The following is a 12,654-nucleotide window of genomic DNA, read 5'->3' on the forward strand; positions in this document are numbered from 1 at the left end:
AGCATCGTGCTACTTCTCTCCTCCATCCTGCAGTTCAGGTGTCACCTTCAGATCCCTGCATTTCATCTCGTTCTTTCTCTGGATCTCTTTACCTTATTGTCTGCACACTCCACTTTCCTCTTCCCATTGTTTTGAGAAGCTCTAAATGGCTAAAAGTGCCCACCCAGTGCTTGTCTTTATAACCTACATCCCATCATTCGTTCATCTGTTCGTTTGCTCATTCATCAGGTGTAGTGAACAGCTTCTTGTCCCATCCCTCCTGGCAACCTCTGAGTCGCCTGACTTACTGCATGTTCCTGGTGGCGATTCCTGTTCAGACGATCATCTATGTCTACAATGACTTCTACCCCCTTTATTTCTCACATCTGAACAAGGTTAGTGCTCTGTTCTGAAGCTTCTTTTTTTTTATAAATACTAGAAGAGACAGGGTTGAAGTCTTTTTCACTTCTCACACTGAACAAGGTAGGTGTTGTGTTCTGCTGCTTCTTTTTTGCAAATAGAAAAGACAAAGTGGCTAGTATCAGCTGCAACATCAAACTAGCCAACTGTCAGGTACCGCAGTCGTAGCTCAGGTCAACTGACGCACGATGGATTATTTAGGTTATGGGTCCTTGTCCTCAGATTCGCTCTCCCTGTAACACAACTTTGTGTGTCAGCAGAAAAAGTGAGTTTCTGTAAATTTAGCAATGTTTATTGACAACTGTATTTTATTGCCTTAATGCTTCCAGAAAGTACAAATAATCTATAGTAATAAAACCACAGTAAAAAAGAAAAGCACTAATAAAATGAACATACATCAGGATGCTTTTTAGTGATAACTTTTGACTCTTTTCGTGATAAATTTGCAACAGTTTTTTACTCATGCATCAACTGCAATTAAATCCAACATAATTTTTTTATAAATACTTAATTTTAGTTTTATACATAGATAAATACAAAACATATAATATATATATATACACTGGGACCCCCATATTCGCGTACTCCGGATTTGCGGATTTCTCCCTGGACCATATCAACCCATTACTTGCGGGAAATTCACCTATTATCCGGGTTTTCCGACGAAAATAATCACTAATTAGCGTATTTTGATGTTATTTTCATGACTAAATACATTTTTATAATTTACTAATTTTTCAAATATTAATATTAATACCGTATTAGTAAGTTCAAAAAGATTAAATGATATCACATTATAAAAATAATAATTCTCACTCTCTCGCTCTCACTCTTACAGAGATGTATGTTTTTTGTATGATAAATAAATTATTTACTATTTTCAAATATTAATAGTAACCCTTAGATGCCTATTAGATGTATTACACGTCGACTAAAATTGTCTGTCGGGTGCTTAATTGACGTACGATACGTCGACTACAAAAAGTTTTTTTAAATATTCACGGAAAAATAGTTATAGGCCTAGTTAGCAAAAAATTTGAAATCACGCACCTTGAGGGATGCTGGGAGGTCACGGATCAAGCTGTTGTTTTGTTTACAAGCGTTACCCAGGTGTGCATCAGTGACACATCTCAGAAATTCTTTCATCACTTTGTCATAATTTTTTGCACCGTTTTATATTAGCCGTTACATAAAGTTTTATATATGAAAATGTGTGCAATTTCATGTAGAATATAACAATAAACAACCCATGGTTGTAGCTTTTATCAGTTTTGAAATATTTTTATATAACAAATCACGATGTGCCAAAATTTCAACCTTCGGTCAAACTTTGACTCGACCGAAATGGTAGAAAAACGCAATGTAAGCTAAAACTCTTACATTCTAGTAATATTCAATCATTTAGCTTTATTTTGCAACAAATTGGAAGTCTCTTGCACAATATTTCGATTTATGGTGAATTTTTGAAAAACACTTTTTCCTTATGTCCGCGCACGGTCTGCCGAAAATCTCAGAAATTCTTTTGTCCAATTGTCGTAATGTTTGCACCGTTTTAATATTACCGTTACATAAAGTTTTTATATATGAAAAATGTGTGCAATTTCATGTAGAATACAACAATAAACAACCCATGGTTTTAGGTTTTCAGGTTTTTTTTTTTTTGCAGGGGGGGTTTTTTTTGAAAATTTTTATTTTTTATAAATCAAATCCGATAAGTGCCAAAATTTCAACCTTCTGTCAACTTTGACTCGACCGAAATGGTAGAAAAACGCAATTGTAGTAAGATTCAATCATTTACCTTCATTTTGCAACAAATTGGAAAACTCTAGCACAATATTTCGATTTATGGTGAATTTTGAAAAACACTTTCCTTACGTCCGAGCGCGGTAACTCTGCCGAAAATCTCAGAAATTTTTTTGTTAGTTTGTCGTAATGTTTTGCACCGTTTTATATTAGCGGTTACATAAACTTTTACATATGAAAATGTGTGCAATTTCATGTAGAATACAACAATAAATAACTCATGGTTGTAGCTTTTATCAGTTTTGAAATATTTTCATATAAATCACAATAAATAGAAAAAATTTTACCTTTGGTCAACTTTAATCGACTGAAATGGTCAAAAACTGCAATTGTAAACTAAAACACTTACATTCTAGTAATATTCAATCAATTACCTTCATTTTGCAGCAAACGGGAAGTATCTAGCACAATATTTCGATTTATTGGTGAATTTTTTGAAAAAAAAAACTTTTTTTATGTCCGCACGTTACAAATTCATGCATCATTTTGTGATAATATTTTCTGTGCTGCTTTGATCGTTTTACTGTTTGTTATATACCAAAACAATACAACGAAAAAAAATTAACTCATTAGTTTTAACCGTTTTGCTCACAGCGCGATTTGTATACAATTATATATGAAATTTTTTTTGTGCTGTTATATATTCCAATATTTATATATGGTAATGATATTTTTTTCATTTCTGATGGTTGCATACTAAACTTCAGGCAATGACAAAAAAATGAGCAAAAAATGAACTCTTAGTCTTAAAAACTAAGCGAGCTGTGATTTAAAAAAAAAAAAACTTATTCCTCTTCAGCGCTAACTCCCGAATGCCACTGGCATACGAGAGACACTTTGGTAAATAGCGGCTCTGTGTTTAAGGGTTAATGTAAACAGCAATAATATCAATTCTTTCTTTAAAGAAAATACTATATATTGAATTAGTAAGATTTTAGTTTATAAATTTAAAAGATTATGTAAGAATGAAGGAAATCTCAGTCAGTCTTCTCTCTCTAACTCCAGGTACTAAAGCTGTCAAATATATAAAGTAATGTGACACAGGGGGAAGAGTTGTTGTGTCGTTGCCACTAAATGTTCATGTAATTTCTCTCTCTCTTGCTCTCTCTCTCTCTCTCTCTCTCTTACTCAGACAAGAGAATTTTTATTGTACGTGTACTATATGTTTATTAATAGTACACGTACAATATATATATGTTTATTAATAACCTAGCCACCTGGGGGGGCAACCAAGTCCTTATGGGTGCCGGTCCCAAGCCCGGATAAATAGGGAGGGTTAGTGTCAGGAAGGGCATCCGGCTGTAAAAATCTGTGCCAAAACCAAAAAATGGAATGAGCCGAAATATGGAAAGAGGTAATGCTAGGGCGTACTCCGTAAACGACGCACAGAGACATCGCCCTAACTCTGTGGTAAGGCGAGGGCTACTGCATCAGGAGCGGGTGCAGCTAAAGAAGCGAGCTCACATTGGGTTCAGAGTATGTCAGCTAAATGTTGGGTCCATGACTGGGAGAGGTAGAGAATTGGCTGACTTGATGAGAGAAAAGAAAGTAGATGTTGTGTGTGTGCAAGAAACGCGGTGGAAAGGAAATAAAGCTAAAGAGTTGGGAGATGGATATAAGCTATATTATAGTGGAGCAAATAAACAAGGTAGAAATGGAGTTGGCATAGTACTGTCTAGTGAACTAAAGAACTCGGTAATAGAAGTGCATAGAAAGAATGACCGTATCATCAGATTGAAGATATGTTATGGAGGAGAGATTCTGAATATTATAAGCGCATATGCACCACAAGTTGGTTGCACAGAAGAAGAGAAGGGAAATTTCTGGAGAGACATGGATGGAATAATGCAAGAACTGGAAGAGCATGAGAGGGTGATAGTTGGGGCAGATTTGAATGGCCATGTCGGAAGTGAAAATGAGGCGATTGGGCGGGTGCATGGGGGCCATGGAATTGGGGAGAGAAACCCAGAAGGAGAGAGTGTAGTGGACTTTGCTGTGTCATTCGACATGGCAATAGTAAACACATTTTTTGAGAAGAAAAGGGAACACCTAATAACATATAGGAGTGGGGGAAGATCTCCCAGATAGACTATTTCTTGTATAAAAGGATAAATCTGGTGGAGGTCAAGAACTGCAAAGTTATTCCAGGCGACCATGTAGCCCCCCAACACAGGCTGCTATGTATGGACTTGAAGTTGAAAAGGGAAAGAAAAACCAAAGCTAAAGGGATAAGGAAAATTAAATGGTACGAATTACAGAAGGAAGGGGATAAGAAGAGAGAGTTTAAGAGGAGGGTTTTGGAGGATATTGATATAGGGATTGAAGATGTTCAAGAATGGTGGGCACGAAATGCAGCAGTAATAAGAAGGCATGGAAAGGAGCTGCTAGGAGAGACATCTGGTATCATATGGGAAGAAAAGGATAGTTGGTGGTGGGATGAAGACATTGAGAAAGTAGTAAAAGATAAGAAGGAGGCAAAGAAAAGATGGGAAGAGTCACAGTCAGTGGAAGACAGAAATAGGTACAGAGAGAAAAACAAGGTGGTGAAAAAGGTGGTAGCCCAAGCTAAAGCAAAGTCGTATGATGATGTGTATAATGAGCTGGGGACAAAGGAAGGATTAAAGAAGATGATGAAGCTATCAAAGGCTAGAAATAAGAGCACCAAGATATAACACACATCAAACAAAGAAAGAAGCAAGAGGGTGAAATGCTGAGAAAGGAGGAAGAAATTGTGAAGAGATGAAAGAATATTTCGAACAGTTGTTAAATGAAGAAAATAATAGACTAATAAGAGAGGATGGGCAAGTGAACATTGGCATGGTAATGAGGTTTTCTAGGCAAGAGGTACTAAATGCACTGAAGAAGATGAAGAATGGGAAGGCAACCGGACCAGACATGATCCCGGTGGAGGCATGGAAAGCATTAGGAGATGAAGGAGTGGATATACTGTACGATCTTATGATAAAGATCCTTGAACAGGAAAAGATACCAAATGAGTGGCGTGGGAGTATATTGATCCCAATTTTTAAAGGGAAAGGCGATGTCCAAGAGTGTGGTAATTATAGGGGCATTAAATTGATGTCCCACACTTTGAAGATACTGGAAAGGATGATAGATGCTAGACTGAGAGAAGAAGTACAAATAGGTAAAGAGCAGATGGGATTTATGAAGGGAAGGGGAACAACAGATGGTATATTTTGTCTGAGGCAAATAATGGAGAAATTCGGGGAAAGACAAAGGACCTACATATGGTATTCATTGACCTTGAAAAGGCTTATGACAGAGTCCCGAGACAAGAGGTATGGAGGAGCCTGAGGGAGAAAGATGGTGCCAGAGAAGTATGTGCGATTGATACAAGAGATGTACCGGAAGTGTATTTACCAGAGTGGAGGAGCAGTGTTGGGGAGACAGAAGGTTTTGAGGTGAGAGTAGGATTACACCAGGGGTCGGCTCTGAGCCCATTTATCTTTAACATAGTGATGGATGTTATAATAGAGGTGAAGGGGGGAGACAGTACCATGGAACATATTGTATGCGGATGATATTGTTCTGTGTGCAGAAGCAGGGAAGATCTGGAAGTGAAATTGGAAAGATGGAGACAAGTACTGGAGGACAGAGGAATGAGAATAAGTAGATCCAAGACAGAATATATGTGTACCACCACTGAGGGGGATGAGAGAGAAAGTATTCAGCTTGGTGGAGAGCAAATAAGGAGAGTTGATAAGTTTAAGTATTTGGGATCTTTTGTTAACGCTGGAGGAAGTATGGAAGAAGAAGTAAAACATCGGGTACAGGCAGGCTGGAACAACTGGAGAGCGGCCTCGGGAGTTCTTTGTGACAAAAGAGTGCCGCTTAGGTTAAAAGGAAAATTTCACAAGACGGTGGTAAGAACAGCAATGCTGTATGGTACGGAAACAGCAAGCATGAGAAAAGCAGAGCAGAAGAAGATGGATGTGGCAGAAATGAGAATGCTTAGGTGGATGTCTGGGGTAACAAGAGTGGGATAGGATCAGAAATGACTACATAAGGGGTCAACTAAGGTGGTGGAAGTATCAAAGAAAGTGCAGGAGGGGAGGCTGAGATGGTATGGACACCTGTTGAGGAGAGATGAGGACCACGCTGGGAGACATACTATGGGAGTGGAGGTGCAAGGAAGAAGAAAGAGAGGGAGACCAAGAAAGAGATGGAAGGACTGTGTGAGAGGAGATTTACATGAGAAGGGAATGATGAGGCAGAAGCGCAAGATAGAAATAGATGGAAACGGCTCATCCGAAACGGCGACCCCATATAAAAATGGGAAAAAGCTGGGAAGAAGAAGAAGAAGAAGACTATATGTTTATTAATATGTTCAAATAATAATAATGATAATAATATAACTGTAATTAAAAAAAATTATATGTGATAGTATTTTAAAGAAGTACAATAATCTATCCATTTCACTCTTTTAAATAAGGATAAGTCTCTCTCTCTCTCTTTCCACACGAGATGTATGTCATAGTGACATACATATCTCTCTCCCTCTGTTTCGCTGGAGGCTTACAAGTGTATGTACATAAATTAACATATCTGAGAGAACAGAGATAAACTCTCTCTCTCTCTTTACTGATAGAAAGAATTTTATGGTTTAAATAATAATAATAATAATAATATAACTGTAATTACAAAATTTATATGTGATAGTATTTTAAAGAAGTACAAACTATCCATTTCACTCTTTTAAATAAGGATAATTCTCTCTCTCTCTCTTGCCACAGAGATATGTATGTCTTAGGGATAACTCTCTCCCTCTGTTTCGCTGGAGGTTTACAAGTGTATGTACATAAATTAACATATCTGAGAGAACAGAGAGATAAACTCTCTCTCTCTCTCTTACTGAGATGAAAGAATTTTTATGGTACTAGTATGTAATATTTTTATTGATATTTTCAGTTAATAGTAATAATAATAATAATGATAATAATAATAATAATAATAATAATAATAATAATAATAATAATAATAATAATAATAATAATAATAATAATAATAATAATATAACTGTAATTACAAAATTCGTATGTGGTAGTATTTTAAAGGTAAAATTAACCTTTCCATTTCACTTACATAAGGATAACTCCTCCCTCTTACTGAGATGAGAGAATTTTTAAGGTAGATGTATGTGTTATTGATATTTTCAATAATAATAATAATACTAATAATAATAATAATAATAATAAAATAATAATAATAATAATAACAATAATAATAATAATAATAATAATAATAATAATAATAATGATAATAATAATATAACTGTAATTTCAAAGGAAAATTCTTTCTTTCTCTGTATACATTTCCCTACCTTCTCTCAACTCCAGAGAAGCTCGGAACTCAGGAAGCTGTCAAATATGTCAAGTAATGTGACAGGGGAGGGGAGGAGTGCCATATAATGTCAACGATTTTAATGGTTTTTATGCAATTTCTCTCTCTCTCTCTCTCTCTCTCTTTTACTGAGGTGAAATAATTTTTTATGGTACATGCATGTAATAAGTTTATTATTAATATAATATTTTCCAATAATGATACTATAACTAATTACAAAATTCATATGTGAGTATTTTAAATACGTATATACCTTTAAGAGTAGTACTAATGTTTACTTTGAAATTATATTAATACAATTATATCAATACAATCCTTTGAAATGATAATAATATAATCTCTAAGATTAATACAGTAATATGATAATAATTTAAGGTAAATTTGATGTAGGATGTTACATAATGTATACATTTGGTACTTCTATTTCTTCCTTTTTTTTCTCTCTCCTCTCTTTCTCGCTCGCTCTCTTCCTCTCTCTCTCAGCAAAATAATTGATAGACAGACAAATAGATACTTGTTCAGCCCTCTCTTTCTCTCTTCTCTGGAAAAGATATATGTATTTATATGGGAGGGAAAGAAAGTGTTGCCTACAGAAGTTCATTTCAATCTTTTGTATATTGTAAGGAGTTATTCTCTCTCTCTCTCATTTGGCTGTTTATATATTTCTAATGGTAAAATGTTTCAGATGACTTTGAAATGATATTAATAATACCAATTCAATCGTATATTTGATGTAGGATGATACTTTAAGTATACATTTGGTATTTGAACTTTCCCAAGATAAGCAGATATTAGCATTTTTAGAGGGGAGTTCTAACTATTCGTGGGGGTGACTGGGTACCTCTCCCCTGCAAATATGGGGAACACTGTATATATATATATATATTATTATATATATATATATATATCTATATATATATATATATATATATATATTAAATATTATAGGATTTACAATGAGAATATGTAACAATGAGGCATTTGCCAAGAAAACAATCTTTCTACAGAAACGTGAGACAGACAGACATAAATGCAGTCTTCAGAAACTTGTCAACATAACGATGATGACAGTACTTTTTTCCAGTCCAATAATCTCCCTCAGTGATCTCCGATTTTCTTCCACAGGTTCTGGAAACAGTTGGCGCTCTGTTTGTCTCTGGCGTTGGGGCAGTTCTCCTCTCCCTCTGTACTGAAGCCCCCGTCATGGGTCTCGAGAAGCTGCTTTTGAGGAGAGACAAAGAGAAGCGCTAGCTGTGGGGAGGGCAGTTTTTAGTGATGGAAATTGGACTGTGGCAGAGTCTCCCTCACCGAGGACGTCACGCAATTGGAATTTTAGAAGTTCAAGCGAAGATGCAATGCACTGCCTCCCTAATGTTATTCCACTGACAGCATTTAAATGCATTTATATATCTGTCTACTTATTAACTTCTTCCTAATGAACACCATATTCTTTGGAAGCGCGAATTTCGAGTCAGTGGCCCCTTTAGTGGGCTTATTCCATATGAATAGGGTTACTCTAATTAGTATTATAATAATATTTATTTGTAATGTAGGATAAGTGATACAGTTTGGTTCATTTGAGGCTTCAAGATTATCTTTGTGGCATTTTAAGACACTTCAAACGAAGTCGCATATTTAATTCAGTAGTTTTACTTTCGTAACCGGGAATGAATTGTTTTACTCACAAGTGACTTCGTTAACTAAGTGGCAATTCGGTTCACTTAGGAAATTCTATATTCACAAAAGGGTCCTTCACTTCACGCGGGAGATGCAAAGTGACCTAAAATGTCGTTTGATTAACTAAAAATATACCCAAGTCAGAGGTTGCTTGGTTAACTCGGGGATAACCGAGTGGAGACGAGGGTAACGTGGGATCATCTTCACAAATATGACGCCGTTTGGACAGTCAGGTCGTCTCCTCAAATAATGTTGTCAATCAGATGAATATCAATTCTCCTCAATTAAACTAAATACAGACACATTTGTTTGTTTTCATTTCATCCTTGTCTTTTTTTTTTCTTTTAGAAAATATATCTTCCTTTCCCTTTCCAGCAATGTATCAATCCAAAGGAAAGCAAAAACCTTAGGTACTATCGTGCACGAAAGTCCCTTCCTTCCCTTAGCCATCCAGAGTCTGAACACGATTCCACTGACTATGAATTAACAAAACTGTTGAACAAGTAACTAATGGAACCCAACAGATGTTGCAGCGTAAGGGCAAATATACTGGAATGGAAGAGTGGAAATCAGGGATTTCCTTGAGCATAGAAAGTGATCGTAAAGATTTTGCTGTTGATTAAGGAAATATGCAATATAGATACGAGAATAAAAGTGCTTAAGAAGTCGATATTCTTGAATTAGTATTTTCTATAGGTTATCGTATCTTATCAACAGACATGAGTGTCCACAAGATCGATACAAAACATTTCAGCAACAGTGTTCACAGTGGTGTTCTATAATCTGCAAGCTGCATCTTAATAAAAAAACAAAAAAATAACATACCATTTGCCACAGCAGGTTAGTAAAATGTTCAGTTCCCTCACGTTACTGAGGCAGCAATCACCAACCGCTGCTGGTGCATCCTCTATATCTAAACATTCATAGATCTGTTATATTTAGTTATATTGCATGAACTGGGCCTACTTCCATAGTGGAAGTGGGTGTGATGGGTGATGACAACCCAATGCCAGGTTTTGGACACTTGCAAATTATGGCTATGCGTCATTTTTTAAATACTATTACAAAAGGAAAGATTCAGATACTTTCACCAATGTAACAAATTCATATTCAGTAAAAAGATGGAAAGAAAGAAGCAGAGTAAAAATATTAATCACAGCCTATGACAAAAAATATGCAGTGATGTCTATTGTAGATAATTAAGACACTTATCAGAGTAATTCAAAGAAATTTAAAGGGAAACTTGGCTAAATTTATTTAGTACCAAAATTGTTTACCCTTTTGTACAAAAAGTATTAAAGAAAAGGCTTAGGCAAATCAATGTTGAGAATAATGATAATATTACGGCTTCCATTGGTGATACCACGGATAATCAATATGAATTTGGTATATATACATATGACAATATTGTAATAAATTAATTTTGTAAATTACTTATGCCAATATTACTATATTTTAATTGTACAATGTTACGTTGACTATAGGAATGCATAGCAATTATAACGCAATTTCTATTTACCCTTTGACTATCAGTTATGCAAAACCTTTGGAATTGGCGAAATACAATCATATTGAAATGAAAATACAATCATTTAGAGGTATTTGGTCCGATATTTTGTCCTGATAAACCTGGCAGCCTTGAATTACTACAGTAAACATAGCTGACGAGAGGATGACGGCAGCCGATCCTTCATAGGTCAAACCCAGGTTATACTAAGTGATGGCTACTTCACTTATGCGTTGTAAGCTATATATTAACAGGTAAGGGGGTTAGTAAGGCGATACACAAGTATCAAACGATTTAGACAAGGGACGAAGGTGACCTTTACAGGGGTAATACTGGAATGAGTATGAAAAAAGGTTGATATGCAAATATTTTGTTTATATCAAGGCCTTTTTAACTTTTCAGACCAAGAATGAACAGTGGCCGAATTTTCTTGACTGATAAACTATCTTACTGACTACCTGCAACGACCATTTTTAACAACTTACCTATTCTACTGACTTGTATGGACATACATACATACATATATATACATTTACACAGCGGATAAGGTTCCGACTTCTCCTTCTCCTGGTTCTGACATCACATCGAGCAAAGTTCATCAGGTAATCTCGACCGTGTGGACGGGGCTGAAAGTATATGGGCTGGCGTCTAGTAAAGTACCGGCCATAAGCCCGCTTCCACCCACGAGGGGCAAAGACACGACAGGCAGGCAGCAGGCACAGGCAGGCGAACCTAGGATGGACCACTCTCTTGACCGCCATTCACCCACAAAATTGGTAACAGCGTCTGCTCACCGTTCATTTGCCCCTCGTGTGGAAGGGCCTTAAAGTCAATGAGTGGGAGGCCCCTTCAAGTAATCACGATCTATGGTGTTTGGTGTTTTTAGTAAACACGGTCTAGAGACCATGTCAGTAATAACGTTTTATTAGGCTCTAAATACGAGCCTGCTAGATTTTAGCCAAGTTTCTCTTTAAATCTTCGATTTACTCTAAGTACCTTAATTATCAACATTAGACACCACTGGATCTTTTTGCCAATTATTTTGTGGCTTCAAATAAGCTTTATCCCAAATACGATTCATATCCAATGCTTAGGTAGGATCATATCGACAAAAATCAAATAGACACGGTCCTGAAATGCACAATTTTGACAACCCTGTGCAGGAGCGATATACAGCCTAGACTGCATTCTTAACCTAATAATGCTAACTAAGATTCCAGGACCAGACAAACATGTTTTTCTTTCTAGTGTATTCTTTATAAAAGTACTACCCTCTGGACTCTTGTAACCTGCTTGGATCATCAACACTGCGTGGAGGACATCGCAAAATATTAGGTTTTCAATAAAAACTAAGGTGTCATTCAAACTGACATAACTCCATGCACAGCAGCGCATTAAGCATTTTAACACATTTTTCAGGCAAACTTTCATCTATTTTAACTTGAATGCAAAGTGGGGTATGCCATCTACACCGCTCATTCGGGTTTAATAGCTCATCCCATCGGGCAAAAATGACTTAAATCGCCAGTTCCCTTATGGGGTTTCCTGCCGTTGCCACCTGCTTGGAAGCACAGCTGCTCTGTATTAGTTTCACTGTCTTTTCCTCAATAATACGTGGTGAGTTGACATCCCTGTTCATTGCTGCAATCCTGGATTGTAATTGGGCAATTTATAACTAGCGGTAACTTGTCTGCATTAGTAATTTGCCTATAAAAAAAAGGCCCCAACCTTACACTTTCACCCTTATTCCAAAATTACATTTGCAGCGCAAATATCCATTTACACTACATTATAATTATCTAACCTCTGGTCACTTATCACCAAACATGCAACCAAAGCATACCCTATCATCAAACTCAGTTTTCCCATTTCTAACCCCACTACTTACTGCAGGACAGCCTTTTCAT

At 36.2% G+C, this 12,654-nt stretch overlaps 1 protein-coding gene and 1 long non-coding RNA gene across 3 annotated transcripts in view; one reads left to right on the forward strand and one right to left on the reverse strand.

The window, feature by feature from the left end:
- The window catches only part of LOC135213199 (nose resistant to fluoxetine protein 6-like), a 71,159-nt gene that overhangs the window by 18,022 nt on the left and 40,483 nt on the right, over positions 1-12,654 (reverse strand). The gene's annotated exons all lie outside the window — the stretch shown is intronic.
- Positions 7-9,544, forward strand: LOC135213459 (uncharacterized). Its single transcript, XR_010314135.1, has 2 exons — positions 7-374; positions 8,689-9,544. It is a non-coding gene; the product is annotated as an uncharacterized LOC135213459 (long non-coding RNA).

Source organism: Macrobrachium nipponense, chromosome 42 (assembly GCF_015104395.2).
Source record: "Macrobrachium nipponense isolate FS-2020 chromosome 42, ASM1510439v2, whole genome shotgun sequence".
NCBI lineage: Eukaryota > Metazoa > Arthropoda > Malacostraca > Decapoda > Palaemonidae > Macrobrachium > Macrobrachium nipponense.